Source organism: Macaca mulatta, chromosome 1, assembly GCF_049350105.2.
Source record: "Macaca mulatta isolate MMU2019108-1 chromosome 1, T2T-MMU8v2.0, whole genome shotgun sequence".
Taxonomy (NCBI): Eukaryota; Metazoa; Chordata; class Mammalia; order Primates; family Cercopithecidae; genus Macaca; species Macaca mulatta.
In genome coordinates, this window is record NC_133406.1 from 44,883,640 (window position 1) to 44,902,468 (window position 18,829).

The 18,829-nt window shown below is 38.8% G+C and overlaps 1 long non-coding RNA gene across 1 annotated transcript in view; it reads left to right on the forward strand.

Annotated features, from left to right (window-relative positions):
- LOC144337613 (uncharacterized) overlaps nucleotides 1–18,552 on the forward strand; it is a 33,361-nt gene extending 14,809 nt beyond the window's left edge. Inside the window, exons 2-3 of the long non-coding RNA XR_013410968.1 lie at nucleotides 11,289–11,409; nucleotides 18,347–18,552. This is a non-coding gene — a long non-coding RNA (uncharacterized LOC144337613). The remainder of the gene's footprint in view (nucleotides 1–11,288; nucleotides 11,410–18,346) is intronic.
- The last annotated feature ends 277 nt before the right edge of the window (nucleotides 18,553–18,829 follow it).

Below are 18,829 nucleotides of genomic sequence, written 5' to 3' on the forward strand. Positions count from 1 at the left end.
AAGATACCTAATAACTGTTCAGTAAATATTTGTTGATTGATAACAGAGGCTAGTTAGAAGAGTTTTAATGACTCATTAGTACTTTAAATTAATAAATCATGACAATAATATTTATGATGGCTTAGCTATTTTTAGACTCTGCATTCATATACACCAATAATCTATTGGTGGCTTTGAGTTCATTGCTTTACCTAGATAATTAAATATAATATTCCAAATTAGTTAGAGATAATAAACTCCCTCAGTAAATATTCAAAATTTATACTTACATATGTCTTCCTGTATGCTCATCAAAATATTACATTCGTTCAAGAAAATCTTCAGTCCACTCCCCCATGACACATGCACATTTGAATATAACTAATTTTGTACCTCGTAAGCATCACTTCCCCTATAACCACCTCCAACTGTTTATCACATAAAAGGAAGTGTTACAAGAGGTGTTTTTCTTTTGAAGGAACTGTTTACTCCTAACTGACCAGCAATTTTGCTTCATCAGCATTTCCAAGTCCTAGATGAGTTTCCCTTACCTGTTTATAATGCATAAAAACTGAACAGGAAATTTTTTTTTTTCCTCAGAAACCATCTAATACTTTTATTATATTGTATGCACTTTCTTAAACAGTGGACTTGTTCCATCTTTTGCATAACTAAAAATCTGCAAAAGATTGCTTTAATCACACTTCGCTACTTGCTGATGATTGAAGACAGGGTTATTTTATGAGTAAATATCACTGTGAAGAGCCAAATAGTGTTTGAAAATTATTCTGAAGCTGGGCTTTAAATGGCTTTTGGCACTCTGCTGAGAATGGTGATTTATGCTGCTGAATAATCATAGGCCTGCCCTATTTTCCCTGTGGTTAGTTTCTACAAGGACAGGCAACTGTGCATGGGAGAACAATTGGGCAGGTCCAGAGGGTAGTAGGTCCGAAAACAATGGACTCCTGATTAATTAGATGTAACGTATTTCTGTTTTGTGCTTTATGATGGCATTGAGAAAAATATGGTGCTTTGGAAATAACAATCTTGTGAAATAGGCAGACATTAAACAAATACTTGTAAAAAAGATAATAGAGTTATAGAACAATGAGACAGCATTAAAAATGAAAGAATGAAATGTGAAGAGCAGAGTCTAGGTCCTAATCCTAAGAAATCTCAATGTTTAAAGTAACAGAAATCTGCGTAGGAGACTGAGAAAGCCACAAGGGAATTTCAGGAAAACAAGGAAAATCATTTCATGGAAAAAAAAAAAAAGGAAGGTAGTGTTTTGAGAAGAAGTACGTGGGCAACTGAGCCAAATACTGTTGAAGGTCAGGGAAAATCAAGACTGGACCATCATGTCATCTCCTAAACTCCTGCTTTTCTGCACCATGTGCTGCCATTGATTGAACCGTGATGTTTGGTGCTGGTGCATTGATATCACTCTGTCTATCCCCCACAAGTTGACAGTATTGACAGCAATGCCAGTAGAGTGATACATCATGAGTTCAGATTGAAACACGTTGGGAGGACAAAGAGCAGAGTCCCAAAGGGCATGCTGTGAGTTGTTCTGCTTTTGTTTGAGAACCTACTCTGCTGCTGAGTGAATGGGCATGGCTCTGCAGTTCAGTGATGAGATTAAAGACTCTTAATCTCTAGGTCGGAGGAGCTAGTGGACAAATGCTCCAGCATGCCATTCTTCAGGCGCACAATTCTGAAAGGTAGTCTCTTTTCTTTTAGAAGGTCCCACCGTGATGACCACGATACAGTGCTCCTATGCTGACCTTTTTTCCTCTTCTCTTTATTCATTGCAGCTTTCTGAAATCACCTCCGAAATCAGCTTTCTGCAATTGTGCAAGTCTCCCCCTTCAGCAGAGCTCTTAAAATTAGTATTGATTGGTAGTTGAAACGAGATTTAGAGTTTCAAGAGTTTTGTTCATTTATTTGATTATTTTAAGACGGAAGTATTATAAACATGTATAAAATCTAACCAGAAAGATCCAGGAGTAATGGAAGGAATGAATACAAATGAGATAAAGGGTATAATCAATAGAGTGAGTTATCTCAGAGGGAGATAGTGATGGGATTCACCACACTGCATGATTACCTTAGATGAGAAAAGGGATACACAAATACACATACTCTGAGAGGAAAAAAAAAAAAAAGGGTGTGGATAAGTGTATTTTTTGTAGATTTTATGATGGGAAATACAAAGAGTTTCTTTTGGTGTCTCCTATATTTTTCATGAAGTTCATTTATTTATTCAGTGTATACTTACTGACTGCTCACTACAAGGCAGAGACTATGCTGAGCACTTGGTCTAGCAAACAAGATAGTAACCACTCACCAGGGAAAACTCACAGTCCTCAAGGAAGTCAGTTGCTGTGTACAGAGTGAAGGCTGATTACATATTAAGTTTACCAACATTAAGAGCAACAGGTCAGTAGAACACAAAACAGGAAAAAGAATCTGGATAAATTCGGCAAAACTTTCAGGAGAAAGGGATGTGGAAGCTGAGATCTGAATAATTGGAAGATCTTGAGAGTCGAAGGATACACGTGTATAGATCTCAAGGAGAGTACAGAATATAAGACCAGAGGCCAGAGGATGCAGAGGCCAGAACACAAAGATGATCAATGTTCCTCAATTATTGAAAGTGAGGGACAGTGTCCTGCAAGTTTCAGAGAGAGGAAGATGCCTGATAGTGCAGAATTTAAATTGACACGATAAGGGCTTTGGATTTTATTCAAAAGGCACTAGGAAAGTACTGTTTACATGGGACAATGGCATAATCAGATCAGCAATTGTTAAAGATTATTCTCGTAGCGTTTTTGGAAATTTAAAGAACAGATTAGAAAGTGCAAAGCAGAAGCACAGTAGTTAGGACAGTGTTTTTCTAGTCTGTTGTTAATGTTACCCTCATAAATAACAACAGTTTTTACAACAAACCGCATGTAGCACATAGCACACTTGCAGCTAAAACAAAATTTTTATAAAAATGCTTAACAATTTATACAATATTATCTCCTCTTTGCTATTCTTCTCTTGTATATTATTCCATTTTACTTTATTTTATTTTTGAAATGCTGATCCATGAAATTGATCTTGTGACATATCATGAGGATTAGGAGATGGTTTTGGTTGTGAGCATAAAAACTATTTTTGGTTTCAACAAGGCAGATGCAGATAGGTGGCCAAATTGGAGATTTATTTGTGACAGAGAATCAACAGGACTTGGTGCTAGGATAAATTTGAAGATGAGATGGAGCCAACAAATATAACCTGCTGATTTTTTGATTAAGCAACTGGGTGGATGACTATATCATTTGGCAATATAAAGGACATCAGGGATGGAGCTTATTAGAAAGGGGCCAAGACATTATTTCAGTTTGCATATTGTGATGCAGTACCTAAATAGCATTTTAGTGTACGTGTTGAGTAGATAGTTGAGTACTTGCAAATGAGGTTAGAGAACTATGTCAGGAATATAAATACGTGAATTTCCAACCTAATTATGATAACTAAAGTGATGGAGACAGATACTGTAATCTCGGCAACAGTATAGGGTGAGAGAAGAGTCTGTGACTGGCCATTTATTTTTTGCCCATTTGAAATTCAGACAAAAAAAGGTTAAGCTGGCACATAAGACTAAAAAGTGCCAAACACCAAAGTATGAGAAAATCATAAGTGTGGTGTCATGGAAACTTAATGAAATCCATGTTTCAAGGAGAAGAGACAGATCAAGTGATAGTACTGGAAAAGTGTTCATGGGATTTAGGTGACGCTGAAGTAACTCATGACCATACAAAGGTAGAAGAAATGAGAAGTCAGATTTAAGCAGGTCCAGAAGCTGGAAGCAGATGATAAAATACAGACATGGTGTAGGACAATTCTTTGGAGAACTTTTTCTGTGAAGGAAGATAGTGGAAAAAAAATAATGGAATAGAGAAATGTCCTTTATTGAAAAAAAGTCCTTTTAGAGTTTTAAGAAGACAGAACCTGGACAGAAATCTGCTTATTGTTTCTGTGAGTTTTATTCAATAGATGCACAGCAAACAAAGTAGAAGATTCATTTTGGAAGTTTACATTAAGGAAACTGTATAGATTATTCAAGAAAATTAGGAAAATGTAAAAAAGCAAATTTTAGGGAAATTCCACCCATACTCTTACTACTAAAAGATAATCATTAGTTACATTTCTTTAATGTTCTTCCAGCTTTTCCATGCATACATTTTAATATAGCCATAATGATATTATTCATATGCATATGTAAAATATTTTATTCACTTACCATTATAACTATTTTTCTATGTAATTTCACAATATTTTTAAAAAATTGATTTAGAGAGCACAAGTGCAGTTTTGTGGTCTGGATGTTTTGCAGAGTGGTGTGGTCTGGATGTTTTCCATAGTGGTGAAGTCTGTGCTTTTAATATAACCATTACCCTGATAGTGTACACTGTACCCATTAGGTAATTTCGTATTTCTTACTCTCCTCTAACTGTCCCACCTTCCCAAGTATTCAATGCCTATTCCACTCTCTCTGTCCACGTGCATGCTATTTAGCTCCCACTTATAAGGGAGAACTTAGTATTTGATTTTCTGTTTCTCAGTTATTTTCATTAAGATAATGGCCTCTAGTTCCATCCATGTTCTTGCAAAAGACATAATTGTAGCATACTTTCAAATTTTTTATGGCTCAGTAGTATGCTTAGTAGTATTCCATGGTGGCTATGAGATTCTTCTGTTTGGTTTAGTGAATTGTTAAAGCATTTTACTATATTTTTTAATTCCCTCAATGAACTTTTTATTTCCAGAAGTTGTCTTTTTAAAAAATATCTATCACTTTGGCAAATTTTTGACCATTTTCCTGAACTGATTTTCTGATATCTTTGTATTTTTTTATTAGCTTACTCTTGGATCTCATTGAGCTTCTTTAAAATCAATATTTTGAATTATTTATCTGATATTTCAAAGATTTGATTTTCACTAGGATTTTTTGCTAAAGAGTTAGTGTGATCCTTCAGGGGTGTCATAACACTCTGTTTTTTCATACTTCCAGAATTGTTTCTCCAGTTTCTTCTCATAGCGAGAAATTATTTCTCCTTATTTTTGAATTTTTTATTTGGATGGAACTTTTTTCTTCCCTTGAGGATGTGACTATAATGTATGCTACATACGGCCACTTGGCTTTGGTTCTGAGTGCTTTCTGTGGTAAAGATTCTGTATGTAGAGTCTTGGTTGTAGATATCCTTAATGTGGTGAATTTCTCAAATGCTGGTTGTAGTAGCAATGTACTGGGGCATGTGAGCAGGCTCATGGCCTCCCCCAGGGTCAGAATAGTGGAGGTCTCCAGAAGCTTCTTATCTTGTTCCCATGCACTGTGCGCTTGTGTCAGGAGATTTAGTATTGGGTTGTGTAGTTTAACCTCCAAGTCAGTAGGTGGTTCTTTCATGTAAGAACCAAGTGTGGTGGTAGCAGAAGGATTGATCCTCGTTCTTTGTTTACATGGAGAAGCTCTTTGTTGGCTCAGGCAATGGGTTGGTCTGTGGAATGCTCAGTGGTCTGGGCTCCCCACTCAGCTCCACAGAAGGGGATGAAGCTAGTTGGAGCTGGACTGGGCAAGCTCACCCTTGGATCCCCCAATGGCAAGTACAAGCACCAGCCCTGACAGAGGTGCTAGGGAAGCTTAGGGTGAAATGTGCTGGGATATCCCCAGAGTATGGCAGTGGGGTTGCTCCAGCTCTATTGCCTGGACAGGCAAGAACATGACCCATTTCCCTGTCACACTCTTGTCCTGGTAGTCAGGACACACAGTTCTGTCAGACACTCCTGTCCATATCTGGTCTGCAATGTTGCCAAGGGCCATAAAAGACACCTGCCTTGTAAACTCACTGTCAAAATGGCTGTGGTGCAGAAACTGTCCCCTTAGCCCCAGACACAGAAACCTCTAGCTCTCCACTACAGGAATGCTGGTGCTCTGTGTAAAGAGGAAACAGTTCCCCACCTTTCACATAACTCTGGGCCTGGTGTGAACACTGCCAGTGGGGATGCAGTCACCCCTAATTACCTCAGAAAGGCTTTCCCCAGCATGCTTGTGCCAATTTCCTATGGGAGTGGCCACAGCTGTGTTTGTAGCAGTGAGCAGAGGAAGAGTAGAAGTACTCCTTTCTGTGCCTGGGCCTGACCACGGAGGCTGCTTGGCCACTGGAATGGAACTACAGTCCTCTCTTGCAGAGCCAACCACAGCACCTGTATCTCTGCTGGAAGCAGGACCATCATTACAGCTCACAAATGGGAAACACTTGGGCACTGAAAAGCACATGATCTGATTTTCTTTGTCCCAAGAAGTGCTCCCTTCATGAGCTGCACTCTCCCTTCTTTTAGGAGCAACACTTCCTCCCCAGGGATATACTCCCTCCCCAGGGCATAGACCCCTGGAAATTCTGCAACTCCCCTAGGTCCAGCCAGTCCTTTGCAGCTGACATAATCTGAGCAGGCACTGGGGAGTGTCTGCAGGGGTTCCCGTGATATGGAGACACAAGGGCTGATATTCCCTGGGTAAGACACAGTTATCTGATGGCTTCACCACAAGTATGGTGCCGGGTCACCACTGCTCAAGTTAAAGGAAGGGTGAGTAACCTGTAGTGAGTTGGTAGTCTGATAATGCCCTCAGAAAGTCACCAATTTGCTGTCTATACCAGCATATACCAGCGTTTGGGCTCACAAAGGTAGAGGAGCTGTCTGACAGTTCAGATATCAGAGGTCTGCCACACGGATGAGGAGAGCCAAAACATTTCCACCTATCTTTCTGATGAAATACCAGTTGTTTGGGGTTCCCAGCTGATTTCTGCCAGTCTTTTGCTTTTCTCTTTTTCTGTGCCCCAGCTTCTTCCTGGGAGTTCTCCACTAGGTTCTAACACATTCCCCTCGATAATCTATTTGAGTTATGATTACAAGTAAGTAATCTTGGTTCCTCTTATGACAACTGGTATCTGATGTCTCTAGTCAGTCTTCTTGAACTAGAACCTCTGTCATAATGTTTACAGAATAATTTTACTTTGTATAATATTTGGAATGAAAATATACTATAACATACTTAGCCATTTTTTTCTTTTTTACATCTAGATTTTCTGCATACTGTTTTTAATATCATTTGAATGTCATTCTCATTCCTGAATACATCTAGATTCACATGCTCAAAATCTAAAATATTGATAAAGATAAACCTTGGAAAGGCTCTCTCCCTCTCAGATACCAGCCGTGACCTACATGCTATTTAAATTAGTGTCTAGTCTTCCAGCCCTCACCAGTGCACAAGTGAGTTGGCAACATCTCTCACCCTTATTCCTCCTCCTGTGGCATGATCCAGGCTTTCCTAAATCAGGGCCCTGGAAAGACTGCCTTCAGGAGACACTAGTGTTGATTTCAACTCTATACTTTAATGCTCCTTCTATTGTCCTTGTTGCTATAGGTAATATTGCTAAAGGGTAACCTTGAAGAGACCTTGGTTTTAGCTGGTACATCAGCATCATGCCTGTTACCATGAGTATTCTAGTGGGTGTTGTTGCTGCTCTAGTGTAACTGCCCAATGGGTTCTTGCCTACTGTCCAGATAGAGTCAATTTGTCATGGCAGGGGAATTGCAATAAAGTGTTTAATTTGCAGAGGCAGCTGAAAAGGAGACCAGAGTTTTATTTTCAATCAGATTAGTCTCCCAGAGAATGTGAGGGCTAGGATTTTTCCAAGGTATTTTGGGGGAAGGGATTTGGGGGTTTAGGCAATGTGTGCTTGCTGCTGATTGGTTGGAGGCGTATCTGTGTGGGAATGGTCCTCTTGCATGCTGAGTCACTTCTCTGTGGGGTCACAGGAGGAGTTGGTGGGTCCAGGTGGAGCCATTGGTGTTCCGACATGCGAAAAAACCTGAAAAGATATCTCAAAAGGCTAATTTTACATTCCACAATGGTGATACTATCTGCAGGAATAATTGGGGAAGTTGCATATCTTGTGACCACTTGTATATAACGGCTGGCAACTGTTCGTATCTACACCTTAGCAGAATTCAGGCTTCTCCATCCACCTCGCCTGGTGGTGTCTCATTAACTTTACAAAGGTGGTTGAGTTTTGGGGAAGGGCTATTATCATTTCAACTATAAACTAAATGGCTCCCAAAGTTATCTTGGCCTAAGCAGAGGAATAATTAAAGGCAGCTTGAAGGCCAAAGGAAAGATGAGGTTTAGCCTGATCAGATCTCCTTCACTGCCATTATTTTGCCATTATTGTAATTTTTGCAAAGGCAGTTACACTAGCAAAGACTATGTCTTAAGTGACCATGTAACATCATCTAAAATGACACATTTTTGAGCCAAAGTCGATGCCATCAATATTTATACTAAGGGAGACCACTCCTCATATTGTCTTATGCCCAATTTCTACCTCCAAAGAAAGAAGAAGGAAAAACTAAAAGGCAGAAATGAAATCCACAGGCAGATAGTCAGGTGCCACGCCCCAGGCTTGGTAGTTAAAGATTGACCCCTGACCTAACCGGTTATGTTATCTATAGATTCCAGACATTGTGTGGAAAAACACCGTGAAAATCCCTGTCTTGTTCTGTTCCGTTCTAGTTATCAGTGCTTGCAGCCCCCAGTCACATACGGGCTTCTTGCTCAATCAATCACAACCCTCTCACACAGACCCCTTGGAGTTGTAAGCCCTTAAGAGGGATAGGAATTGATCATTGGGAGGAGCTCGGTTTTTGAGACGTGAGTCTGGCCAATGCTCCTAGTCAAATAAAGCCCTTCCTTCTTTAACTCAGTGTCTGAGAGGTTTTGTCTGTGGCTCGTCCTGTTACAATACTGGGCAAACAGATATAAACTGAGCAAGCTGAGACCTATGGTCACCTTAATTGTAGCAGGGACTTTCTGTGCACCAACATTAGATTTAATTTCCTTGATTTCTTACAGCCTGTTTTCTTTTTTTTTTTTTTTTTTTTTGAGACGGAGTCTCACTCTGTCGCCCAGGCTGAAGTGCAGTGGCCGGATCTCAGCTCACTACAAGCTCCACCTCCCAGATTTATGCCATTCTCCTGCCGCAGCCTCTTGGGTACCTGGGATTACAGGCGCTCGCCACCTCACCAGCTAGTGTTTTGCATTTTTTAGTAGAGATGGAGTTTCACTGTGTTAGCCAGGATGGTCTCGATCTCCTGACCTTGTGATCCACCCGTCTCGGCCTCCCAAAGTGCTGGGATTACAGGCTTGAGCCACCTGCGCCCGGCCACAGCCTGTTTTCTTAAAGACTTCAGAGGAAGGTCATCTGAGTGAAGGGGAGAAAATAGGATACTATCAAGGCTAAATTCATCCAAGTCATATTTTTAATCCTCACAAAACCGGAACACCTATGGTACACCCTGAGTGGTTAGGAATTAGTGTTTGTTTTCACTCTTGCCGATAGTTCTGTGGTGTTTGGGGTTGTCAATTATTCTAAATTCCCTTTCTCTTGTCTACTAAGAAACCCATTAAGTTTGTGCAAGGTGAAGCAGGAGGCTGCAAAGAATAGCCCAAGGAGCAGCTTCTAAGAGCCTAAGACTGAAGCTTCTTTCATGTTCTGTCAAAGATATCCTACACTTAAGGGAAGGTGTGGTGCCAGACCTTTCCTTTATAGCTTTAGCTATACGTTGTAATTGTCTTTTTTATGGTTTAGTTTTATATTTCGAGATCATAGGAGGAATTTGATTTTGGAGGGCTTTGATTTTATTAACTTTTTATAATAAGTGAAGGGTGTGAAAAGAAAATAAATCTTTGTGCCCCCAAATCACTAAGCTAAAGGAAGAAGTCAAGCTGGGAACTGCTTAGGGCAAACTTGCCTCCCATTCAGGCAATTCTTCAGCCTCAGCCTTGGAATTACTGGCACCCACCACCACACCCAGCTAATTTTTTGTATTTTTAGTAGATACAGGGTTTCACCATGTTGACCAGGCTGGTCTGGAACTCCTGACCTCATGGTCTGCCCACCTCGGCCTCCCAGAGTGCTGGGATTACAGGTGTGAGCCACCACACCTGGCCTCCTGCCTCCCATTCTATTCAAAGTCATCCCTCTGCTCACTGAGATAAATGCATACCTAATTGCCTTCTTTGGAAAAGCTAAACAGAAACTCAAAAGAATGCAACTATTTGTCTTTCACCTGGAAGCCCCCTCCCTGCTTCGAGTTGTCCTGCCTTTCTGGATAGAACCAATGCACATCTTACATATTTTGATTGATGTCTCACATCTTCCTAAAAAGTATAAAACCAAGCTGTGCTCTGACCATCTTGGGCACATGTCATCAGGACCTCCTGAGGCTGTGTCATGGGCACGTGTTGGCAACCCTGGCAAAATAGACTTTCTTTTTTTATTGTTTATTTGTTTTTGTTTTACTTGGTTTCATTTTATTTATTTATTTATTTTACACATTAAGTTCTAGGGTACATGTGTACAACGTGCAGGTTTGTTAGATATGTATACATGTGCCATGTTGGTGTGCTGCACCCATTAACTATACATTAGGTATATCATTTACATTAGGTATATCTCCTAATGCTATCCCTCCCCCTTACTCCCCACCCCATGACAGACCCCAGTGTGTGATGTTCCCCACCCTATGTCCAAGTATTCTCATTGTTTAGTTCCCTCCTGTGAGTGAGAACATGCGGTGTTTGGTTTTTTTGTCCTTGCAATAGTTTGCTCAGAATGATCTAAATTAACTGAGAGCTGTCTCGGATATTCGAGGTTCACATTTTGGTAACCATGAACGGATTCTGAGTGGAGGTGCCCTTGACCTTTGACAAATCTCCTGTCAGTATTTGGTACTAGCCTGAGGCTGTCTTTATGGCTCACACCAATAGGACAATTTGCTGAGTCCTGGAAGCACCCCCTCTGGAGAATCCATGATCTCCTAAAATGTGATTACGATCTAAAGTTTATTTTGCTGTACAACTCCTTTTTTGGGGAGTTTTACTTGCTTCCAACACAAAGAAGGCAAGTTTTTCCTACTTCCAAGACGTTGGAAGGCAAATAACTCCTTTGAGTTTGAGCTGGCGTTCAACAGGGAAAATGAGCTTGAGTTTTTTCCTGCATCTAGGATGGTAGAGAGCAGTCTTCAGCCTGAGTCCCAGCCCTTGGTAAGTAACTGAATTGGTGTTTGTATTGCTAAAGTTAAGCTTAATAACCAGCTGGTCTTGATTTCTCCTTACCGTTAGACCACTCCATAATTGTGTAAGTTGTGCAATTGTTTTGCTTAACTTTGGTTTGTTTCTGTTTTTGTTATTGTTTCAGTGTTTTTTCTATTGGGTTTGACCAACTCTATATCCTACTTGATCAACTCCAAAGGAAAGCTTCCAATTATGGGGAAGGAGTCCTCTGAAGTGGCTAAATTCACACACACACAAAAGAAAAGGTAGTGTGGTGAAGGGAGAAAGCCAGCAAAAGGAAAAAAAAGGAAAGATTTTTGATGTTGACTACTTAAGGGGCTTTATTTACATAACAAGGCCACCTATTTGGTAGCCAGGCCAAACTGAAAGAGCAATGGTTGTCTCCCCAAGCTGCCGTTCGATAGCTAAAGTTCTGCTTTCTTTTTTTCACCACAACAGTCTGGGTTTGGTTCCTAAATCAAGCCCTTCCTGGTTGGATACTTGGTACTTCTGAAATAGCAGCAATTTATCCTAGCTGAAATATGGTAATGAGATTTTAAAAGCTTTTTTTTTAAAGGACCTCAATGGTTAAAAATCAGCTTCAATTAAAGCTAACATCCAAGATGTGTGTGTGTGCGCGCGCGTGCACGCGCATGTGTGTTTGTATTTAAAAGGCTTTCATGGTTTTGTTGTTGTTGTTGTTTTCCTAAGAATTGGTTAGAAACCATGAAATTTTCTTAAAAGGTTGATTGACTCTTAATAAATTATATGAGATTTTAATTGTTTCAACCCAAAGTTTAATTTTTATTGCATCTCACCATTTTCAGTTTTCTCTCCCCTTTTAAAAGGCACGAAATGGTTACTGTCTTCTTCAACTCTGCTTGGAGTTGTCCCACCTTGCTGGATGGAACCAATGTACATCTTATATATATTGATTGATGTCTCATGTCTCCCTAAAAATGTATAAAACCAAATTGTGCTCCAACCACCTTGGGCACATGTTGTCAGGACCTCCTGAGGCTGTGTCTCAGGCACAGGTCCTCAACCTTGGCCATATCAGCTTTCTAAATTAACTGAGACCTGTCTCAGATATTCGGCTTTACAAGGGTAACAAAAATTAACTTGATAAAATAAATTAAAAGCTACTTCTGCCAATGTTTTGAGACCAGTATATTTTAACAAAATTTTTATTTAATGATTTCTGTCTTTCTTGTATAGTCATACAGAATTCACAAAAACGACAGGACATAATGTTTGAAGGCTTTACCTGACCCGATTTAGACATCTGAAAATCACTGCTTGAAAGACATGGATCAACCAAATCCAAATATTTTAAGTATCTAAAAAGTTAAATTGGAAACTGAAAAGACATGCTTGTCTTATGCTTCACAAAGATGCCTAAGCATTGGATTTTTTAATGTGTAATTATTCTACATAGCTCTCCTGAGCTCTCAACATTAGGCAGCCTACCACGTCAAAATGGTATAATCAATCCACAGATGAACACTTCTAAAGAAAACGAATGTTCCCAAATTCCATAAAGATTGATGATGTCTCTGAAGGGATGGCATATACTTTGTGACAGAGTAAGATTTCTTGTCTGGCTTGGGAGCCATTGACTGCAGTCACATTGCTATTCAAGTAGTGGTAGTTAATGATTTAATCTTTATTAATAGAAGAAAAGATTCCATTTGTTTAATATGCAGGTTATTTGTGATGCTAAATGCAATGTAATTGATGTAATTTAAAAGTTTCAGAGATAATGTCATGATTAATTCATCTGTAAACAATCTGGCATCTTTCATTTTATTGAGGCAGGCAAAATTTTTAACTAGCTGAAATGTGAGTAAGAACATTTATGACAACAATTATCATTTAAAAATACAATGCGGTATGAAAGATGAATGTCCTACAGGGCATTGTGCATTTGCTGTAAGGTCTTAAGAGCTGTAATTCGGCATGATTCATTGTCTCTGTATGAAAGAAACACGAGGACAGCATAACTAGCGTTGTGTCTTTGGACTGAATAAGGTTTTAGAATTTCATGAAGGAGGTCACTGAGTATATTTCAAGGGTCAATTTCTTGAGAGTTTTGCTGCCCCTATGCAACTATTCATTCATTGAATCATTTATTCATCCATTCAATAAATATCATGGAGTGCCTTTTAAAAGACAAATGCTTTGGAAGAACTGGGGATGTGTAAATATAGATTGTTTCCACCATCAAAGAACACCTAAAGTATTAAAGAGTATGGTTTAAGTAAGATTCAATTAATATCCCACGAAATACATAAAATGGATACCAAGGGAGCAATGAAAGAAGGCATTTAACCCAGGCTTGGGAGACAGGCTGATCAGAAGCTGCTGGAGGAATTGATATGTGAAAACTGTATCTTATTAAAGGATGCAGATAAAGTCACTGAAAAGTTATTACAGGCAGAGAAGATGACATACAAAAGCAAGAGGTTTAAAAATAAAGCCAAACAAAACAATATGTGTTATTTATGAACCATACCACATATTTGGTGATGTTACAGAGGAATGTGCAAGGCAAGAAATGTTGCAGAGCAAGATCGAGGGGTAGAAAGATTCTAGAATGTGGAGGGTCATGTGGACTCCATTATACAATTTAGAATTTTTTCTATAGATTATATAGACCCATGAAAGCACTATTAGTTTAGGTAGATTACTTTAGGGCTTTGAAAGGGATGAGACTAGAGGTGCAGAGAAACTATTTCGTATTGTTATGATGTAATCTGGGGAAGAAATGATACAGGCATAATTACCACTGGGCTATGGCCGTAATTTGGGAGTGAATAAGAAAATTGAACCTAAATTTGCAATTTCAAAAGCATAGAGATTAAAGGCAGAATAAATAGGGGCATGTCAACATATAGTGAAATAAGGGTTTAAGTAGGGGGCACAGAAAGAAGAGCCCATAAAGATGACAAAAAAAAATGATGAGAAAAACACTCCAACAATTAAGAGAGTGTTATAAAATCTCAGGAACAAGGAACTAACAAAGTTCTAATGGTGTGGTAAAAAATAGAAAGATAGCTTTAACTATTAGATTATCCATCAATAACTTTGGAAAAACAGTTTCGGTGGAATACTATGGGTAGAATACAAATTTCTGTGGGTAGTGTAATTGATAGAGTTGGGAGTTGAAGACATGGAGATAGAGTGCTAATAGTTGTGTGCCTGAGAGCACATAGCCTGGACACTGAGATGTCCTGGATCCTCAACTTGCCACTGGCCATGGGCAATGTTGCAGTGGGATATATACACAAAGGACAAAAAGTAGCCAAATGGTTACTCATTATTATTGGCTAAAACTTTTACCCCAAACTCCCATGTATTCCTCTACTGAAATCAACCGAATTGATGATGCAACTCCTCAAATGCAGACCTGCCTGTAAAAAGAGTTGGGTCAGTGAATTGTGGTGAGAAAGTAGGTATTGACTTCAGGGGTTTCACCTGTGATGAAAGAATAGGTATGGAATAAAGTCATGTATCAACACATAAACTCCGAGCATGGAATAAAGTCATATATCAACAGATTAAGACCAAGCAGGTGGGCTTTCTTTTTGTGGAAGGTGGGTTAGGGATGTTTGTTTTTCAAACGTAGTGTTTTCTAAGCTATTTACAAATGTTAACTATTTAAGCTTTTTTTTTTTTTTTGATGAGGTACAAATTATTGCTGTAGATGAGTAGAAACACAGAAAGAGTAAGCAAATTGCCCAAAGTCACTCACACATTTTTGAGTAGAAGTGTCAGGATTTGAACTCAAGCAGTCTGGCTTCAGAGTCTCTGCTCTTCCATGCTCTAAATACACTATATTGTATAGGTTGGGTTATATATATATATATTTACTAATAAGGACATAGAGTAGTGAATTAAAGTTATCACTTGGAATCTCCAAAATCCAGTTTTGCTTAATAATAATTAAAGAGGTCCTTTAATTAAGAACTTTAGGCTGGGTGCAGTGTTTTATGCCTGTAATCCCAGGACTTTGGGAGGCCTAGGTGGGAGGATCACTTGAGGTCAGGAGTTCAACATCAAACTTGCTAACATGGTGAAACCTCGTCTCTACTAAAAATGTAAAAATTAGCTGGGTGTAGTGGCGCATGCCTGTAATCCCAGCTACTCTACTCAGGAGGCTGAGGCAGGAGAATTGCTTGAACCCAGGAGGCAGAGGTTGCAGTGAGCCGAGATCGTGCCACTGCACTCCAGCCTGGGCAACAGAGTGAGATTCCATCTCAAAAAAATAAAAGAACTTTAGACACACAACCACAGTTTAATTATAAAAAACTAAACTCACGTTATATAATGAGTTCCTATATCAAATTACCTATAACGTCAAGAATAACACACAGATGCACTATACTATTTATTCATTAGTATACCTAGTGCTGAGTTTATAAAATAGATTACCTTCGAGAATAAGGAATCCAGGACTGGAAGAGAATGCAAACATTTTAGAATGAGCATTTAGAAAAATGAGACAGTGTGATGGGGATTTAACTAGAGATTAGTAAAAGGCATGTTAATCAGCTACGAAGTCTGACTGAGTCTGACTTGCATACATTGGCAGTGGACCAAGTGACCTGGCTTTATGACTCAACTTTCACTAGCAACAGTCAATAGAGCAGGAAGATGTGTGCATATGTATCCGTGTGTCTGTGTGTCAGGGGTTGAGGAAGCAAATGATCCTTTCTACAATCAGGGTTGCTGAAGGGAAAGGCAGTAAGGCAGATGGATAAGGGAGCAATTGGAATTTTAGGAATATATATTTACATAGTTTTGTACAGTTCAGTAATAATCCAGATAAATTGCTTAGGCCAGATGGTTGGTTTATCCAGCCATGCAGTGTGCCTTTTTGTATGCAAATGAAATGTCTACATATCAAGAGAGCCTTGGGCAGAATCCAAAATGAAGCAGCCGATTTGCCCTAAAAGGTGATAAATTTAGGACCCGGAGAGGAGAATACTGGAGGTTGACAATATTGTTTCCTAATACGTCCTAGTGATTTAATTTTAATAAATTGATGTGAACTTGCTGGTCATCTAATTGTTCTCTAATAGATGTGTTGTAGAGACTTTTTTTTTCTTTTTCTTTTTCTTTTTTTTTTTTTTTGCATAAGTATGGCACAGAGGAGGCTAATAAAACTAACGTTTTCTGCTTTTTTGGTTTATTCAAACCATTTCAATTTCAATTTCTCAGAAACTCATCATTGGAAGAAAATTAACAAGCCCCTAAATGATCATGAAATTGCAAATTCTCACAGTAGCCTCAAAGAAATGCCTATCAGATCAAAATTGGGGAAGAAAGCATAGTTGAGTAGAATGAGATAGAGTCCTGAAGATCATGATTAAGACAATGACGGCTATTTCACCTGAAATCTCTGCCACCCTCAATAAATCTGTGCTTTATCAAGTAATTCTTTCTCCTCTGACTAGGGTGGGATAGGGAAAAGGTGGCTCTCAAGTTGGCCAGTGCCTAGCTTCAAAAGAAGAGCTGGCAATTCAAATATTTTCTTGATAATTTAGGATTGGGAAGTCATGTTGCTGAGTTTCTATGATTAGAAACTAAAGGAAAGTTTGAAAGAGAGACAAAGTATAAAACGGCATAAATTATGGGTAAACAAAGGATTCTTTCTGGAAGAGAGAAGAGGATAGGGTAGAAATTCCATGAGTGACAGATCAAGCAGCCCCTGAAGTTGTTTTAGAAAAAGACATTAGTGATCTTGGTGAATTGGGTTATCTAATCATTTTGGTAGACTCTTCTGTTCCCTCCCTTCTGAACCCTTGCCACAAAAACTAAACATATGACCCAAACCTCTCCAAGTATATTACTTCATTTGCCTGGCAACAATGATTGGTCCAAGGCATAAGCATGTGACCCAAGCAGGGCCAATCAGATTTTTTTCCCTGGGGTTATTATTTAGTCGTTGATAGGAGGAAATACTTTTACCCCTGACGATTGCTAGACTAAGATGATGATAGTAATAGTAATCTTCCCTAGTCACTGGAAGTAGCCTGTGTGCAGTAGGAGAGAAAGACATCTGTCCCACTGAAAGAGAAACAAAAGCCAAAATGAGAAACAAATGGAGAGGGGGTCTTCATTCCCATCTAAGAAGGTTTGGATGTGTAGCCTCAATTCTGTAAGCTGCACTTGAAATCAGGTATTCTGACTTGGTGACTGACGTCTTTCAGGTGCCAGTTTTAAGTCCTATACTCATCTAAACAAAATTAGGCACCTAAAAATAGTGAGTCACTCCCCACCTCCCCAGTCACCCAAGAGTGTGTTCTTTGTAAAAAGAGCATCACTAAGTAAAATGGGAGCTTAAGAAAGCAAGTAATAGAAGGCTGTGGTCAGAAAGAAGAATTTCTGAATTGAAGAGCTTGATCATGCAACAATTCTGAGAGATGGTGAGATCTAACTGAAGCAATGGCGTTGTTAGATATTATCAATGCATACTTTCTGGGGGTCATGAGAATGATATATCAGAGACACAGGTAGAAAATGTCTTGTCGCTTCATTTAGAAAATCATTCAGAAGGAAAGGAAATTAGACGTTAATAGTTCCTAGCAATGAGGATTTTTTAGACAATGGTGTACGAAATCAGAAGGGAAAAGCTGTTGAACCACCATGGAGGAGAAAAATACCAGATGAAGCAGCGATACTGTAATGAAATCTACCAAACATATTGAGTGTCAGGTACAGGCAGTACATTATATTATTTCTTTTTTAAATTTTATAGTGCAAGTGAAAAGTTGTTTGTTTTGGTTTTTCATTTTTGCTATTTGGGGTAACAAAGAGAACATTTATGAAGAAGAGAAAGACACTCCATTAGGAATAGAGTCTGCAGAAATAGTACAATTTACATCCAGAGAGAACTTTGCTTGTGAGGGCTGCCCACTTGATGCGAATGTTGTTTGATAGTTATCACTTTGATTTCCACAGGTACCATAGAGATATTCCAAGACCAAAGGTGTGGCTGAGTATAAAGTAATGGAGTCTCTAAATTAATGTCCACTAGGTGGCAGTAGACTGTGGTTTTTATTAATAACACTAATCTTTAAATATATTTGTAGTATATTTAATTTCCACTGAAGTCTTAAAGATTTTGCTATGCAAACTGTTATTTCCAACATGTACATATCTTAGAGAATCATTTATTGTAATTTTCTTCTTTTCTAGATGAGTTTATGCCCAGGACCACCAGATAATTGAGTCCTGTACAAAAGCTTCTGACTAATCCATGTGCTGTGGCTCAGGACTATGCACAGAAAAAAAACACAGTTTTAAAATTGATTGTTTAAAAGGAAACATATTTATGACATTTGCTCCATGATGTGTATCTCTTACCTTGTTAGCTCAGGCAGAATTAAAATGCGAGACAATAATGTTCCATGCCACTGTGCTTACTCAGGTCTCTCACATCAGTGCACTTCTGGCACCAAATCACATGACATTTGAGTAATAGCTGTCTCCTGTGTGGACTTTACACCACATGATGTCAGGGGCCATTCATTCTATTCCAATTATATAAATCATACATTAGAACAGGTCTTGGCAAAGACTGGGTACTATATGAATATTTTAGAATAAATGTATGAGCACAAAATATTTTATGTGGTTATATATCTAGTAAAACACGGAAAGCTAACATATCCTTTCATT